The following is a 4,064-nucleotide window of genomic DNA, read 5'->3' on the forward strand; positions in this document are numbered from 1 at the left end:
CTCCCATATCTTGAACTTTTTTTGCACCGTACCGTAGCCAACCGCGCTAATCGGAGGTGCGGGGAAGGACAACAAACTAAACACAAAAAAGCAGTTCTAAGGACTCTAAATGATGATTTAAAACTGCGTAGCTCCAGTACCTTCCTAATATCGGAAGCAAGAGCGTTCCAGATGGCCACAGGAGCGCATCTGAAAGCGCCGAGCGATGCAGCGACCGTCTTTGTTCGATGGCCAGACAAAAGCCGCCGCTGTGAGGATGACGACTGGAGTTCGCGTGAAATTCTTATTTGACAAGGTAAACGTATTCTCGAATTACTTCAGAAGCATTTTGCACGTCAAGCAAAATAAATCTCGTCCAGCAAAATACCCCACCAAAATGCCGCAGTCGATACAGTATTACGCAACAGTAAGTCGTGCCGTGAGTTGATACCAACGCGTGCCTTTGTGGTGTCTTATTTGCCGGTGAAAGGGGAAGATTTTTGTTGTTGCATCGACAAGGCTACTCATGCGAGAGAAACCCCGAGGAAAATCAAATCCTCCCAACGCGAGCTAAATCATACGCGAGCGGAGTGCTTTGCAGACCTCAAAGCGGTAACTCAAGGGGCACCTCCAGGCAATCGGGAGTTGTCTCTAGCAGTCGGTGTGTGAACGCCACCACCTCTTCACTCAGTCATCTCTGCAATCATTAGTTAACACGGCTGCGTTGTCCGCTACATAATAGACAATGGCTAAGACCCATCGTTTGCAACAGTAGCACAAAGCGTGTTTTTGCGGCCCAATTCCCCAATTTGAAAGTTAACCTGCCTTCGAAAGTGTAATTGAAAAGACTGACGATGTGCAGTGACAATGTATGCTGCTAATTCAGTGACATGGATGTTGGGTTGTGGAAGGTCGGTAAGAAAATGACCTTGGTAAGAAATGACCTGTTTCCACCTTGAGCTGTAATTAAGGACATCTCGCCTTTAGTGCGGCACGTGATTTTTAGCCTCGAGAATGCGTGGACTTACTGCAGACACCCTAGTTTACCCAAGCTTGCAAACAACATCGAAGCGAATTGGCCAGACATCCCAAAGACAACTCCAATCCTGTAAAACAAAACACTTTTTTAACCAGGCTTTCTTTGATAATTATTTTAATTGGCCAAACATTACAGTATTAAAGTAATACACTGCAAATGCTACGGCGAAATTATTTTTAAGGGGGTGAATTTCATTGTTAACTGCCTTCATTGAAACTTATTGCAGCAGCAAGCATAGCAGCTTTGACGAGAAGGGCCTTGGAAAAGCTGTCAAAAGCCATGGGCTATGGTGGATTTGGTCTTCGGGCTCCAGGCCGCATCGCCTCCTATCAGGGCACTAACAATGTTCTCTCTGTGCTTCATTCTCACAACTGTTGATCGAGACTTGCTTCTAGAAGAGAAAATGAAAGTTCGCCTGTTTGTCAGCTGGATTTGTGACTTGATACGTGGGCCGCGATGTCTGGGGTCGAGATGGCTTTATCCAAATGGGATTTCTGTTCTGCGATATTTTTTTTTAAATGCAAAAAGAAATGTCGTTTTTAGGAAACGTTATCGGTTAAGAAAAATCGTATTTTTTTCTTTCTATATTTTCGCTTTTGTTTAATAATTTTTTGTTCTTCTCAAAGCAAACAAACATCAAAAGTCGCAATGCACAAGCGTGATTGCGATTGGTCGTCAGTTCGGTCGCCGTTTTTACTTTGTAAAATCCCACCAGCGTGGTATTCTTCGGGATCACTTTGGCACAAACGTGTGTTTAAACAAACACAAAACCCGTCCCTTAGAAATCCCCCTTCCTCCCTTCACCTCCCAAAAACAAACTTTTTAAGATGACATCCCTCTGTGAACGGAACAGTCCAAGGGACTCGCTCATCACCCCTCTTCCTAGTCTGTAATAGTGGACTGACCTGTACATCTTGACCCGTTACCCACTCCCGTCGCCCATCCTTTTTGTGAAAATGGAATGGTCCACACGTTTTATCCACGTGGACTGGCTTGTGCATGGAGTTTTAAAAGTTAAGCCTTCCCTTGGTTGTTGGTAATAAGTGCATATTACATACTGACGTTAGACAGTGAAATGCTTAAATAAATCCTAAACATATTGCTTTAAACAAAAATCGTAAAGATAAGTTTATTTTCATATAATCTGCTTGATAAAAAGGAGAGAATGTGTTTAAGTGACAGTTTTTTTGTCTCGCACACTTTCACGTGTTTACGGTTTAAATTTATCGAACAATTCCGCGCGTTAAGCTTGGCTGTCGAGAGCGAGACCCCCCCCCCCCCCCAACGTTTTACCCATTTTAACTTTTTTTTGCTTAAAAGATTTTTTTTCTCCGTTCGTTAACGGATGTCCTCTTGTGTACAGATAGAGAATTAATAAATATATGAATAGTTATGACAATAAATATGTATACATGCAACCTGTCTGCGACCTTGCCATTGAGCGCGTGTTTAACACCGCATTTGCCTTCGCGAAAACACGCGTGCATTTGCCCGTACATTTCTTTGGCGAGTTGATGAATTTGCGTAACAATCGTTGTTCAATCTTGATTCGATGGTTGTTAATTTCAACTTGTGACGTGCGCCACCACCACTGCAGTATTCACTGCCTAGGAGGGCGTCTGAGAGGTGCGAGGCACCAGGCCAGCGGTCCTCTCAATCGAAATCTTTATTTAGGCTGGAGAAATCCGATGAGCTTTGCCAATACAGCGTCATGGTCAAATAATGTGTGTAAATACCGCAGGTCAGTGACCCAAGCCGGAGATTATTTAAGTTCGCCTGCTAAGCAGTCGTTTTTCACCACGTAAACCAACCACGGCGCATTGTACAGCTTACACAGGAGGTGCACACACACACACGTGAACTTTCATAAGCCCCTGCTGATGCCATCGCATGCATGACCCAGAGTCCCCACGTGTGCACCTATCGGAATCTTTTAATTTATTTCTGGGGGAATCTCATGTGCTATGAAGCTCTTTCACGGATGTCTAGTCGGGTCACGAGGTCAGCGAGTCACATCAACAACCGACAAAGGAGTACAACGTGTAGGAAAGGAAATCGCGAAAATAAATATAAAGTACAGAAGTACAAATTGTATAAGTACATTTCTGCCGATTTGCCAACAACAAATGCAAGCTTAAGGCAAGGCGACAAAAACAGTCCCAGACCACACCAACACGATGCACAGTCCCTCACATTGCGCATGAATACTGAACACGTGTGAGGTTAACAATTTACAAGTAACAGTTTGCGAAATGTTAAATGTATTTTTGAAAAACAGGTCCCTGCAGGGTGGGCTGGTAGGAACATTGGAATTTTGCGCAATTTTATTACACCCAACAGCACGAGATTTCACTTCGTTCAAGTATTGAAAGGGGACGGACGGACGGACACATTAATCTATTGCAGGCTGGTACACTCAGTTTACAACTTCGTTCCTACCAGTATAAATCCGCCAATTAATGTGTACACGTCGAATGCTTGTGTGGCAATACGATCCCATTCAGACGGAACTCGAGTACACATTTTTTGTTGGCTGTCTTTGGCGAGCCACGGTGATTGCATCTCGACGCCACTACGTCGCCACGTGGTGGTGGTGATGATGAGCCACTTCGTTGGGCTATCATGGCCAGGTCGCTTCTAAAAAAGCTAACCGCTCTGTGGGCTTTACCAGGTTAAATGAAACTTTAATGTTTTTAAGTGATTTTTTTACACCTTTCCCATGTTGCACTGCGATCGTGTTTGGGCATCGTGTTTGTAGTAACGTTCTGACCCCGTGCCCCCACTGGACACCCGCGAAAGAGCTTTATAGCTCATCGGATTCCTCCTGCAGCACGAACACGGATTCCGAGTCGCTTCCTGGCCGTGCGAGTTGCCACCACGGCCCAGCAGCAGCAGCAGCAACTTGGAGTGTGGGTGACCTGGAACATCGCGTGAACGACTGGATCCTGTGCTCCTTCCATGGCGTTGGAAATCGCGAAACGACGCAGCAGCAGCAGGCATTTGGCATTCACGTCCAGAACACATCACAGCCATCGTGCCGGCAACG

At 45.2% G+C, this 4,064-nt stretch overlaps 1 protein-coding gene across 3 annotated transcripts in view; it reads left to right on the forward strand.

The window, feature by feature from the left end:
* Positions 1 to 2,436, forward strand: part of LOC116944572 (protein kinase C and casein kinase substrate in neurons protein 2-like) — a 90,447-nt gene extending 88,011 nt beyond the window's left edge. For all 3 annotated transcript variants that reach the window (XM_076068622.1, XM_032958273.2, XM_032958272.2), the window contains exon 10: positions 1 to 2,436. This exon is cut by the window's left edge and continues 1,047 nt beyond it. The gene's annotated coding sequence lies outside the window, so the exon portion shown is untranslated.
* Positions 2,437 to 4,064: the final 1,628 nt, after the last annotated feature.

The sequence above is a fragment of the Petromyzon marinus genome, chromosome 21 (assembly GCF_048934315.1).
Source record: "Petromyzon marinus isolate PM22_M1 ecotype Great Lakes invasive population chromosome 21, UKy_Petmar_22M1.pri1.0, whole genome shotgun sequence".
Classification (NCBI taxonomy): Eukaryota; Metazoa; Chordata; class Hyperoartia; order Petromyzontiformes; family Petromyzontidae; genus Petromyzon; species Petromyzon marinus.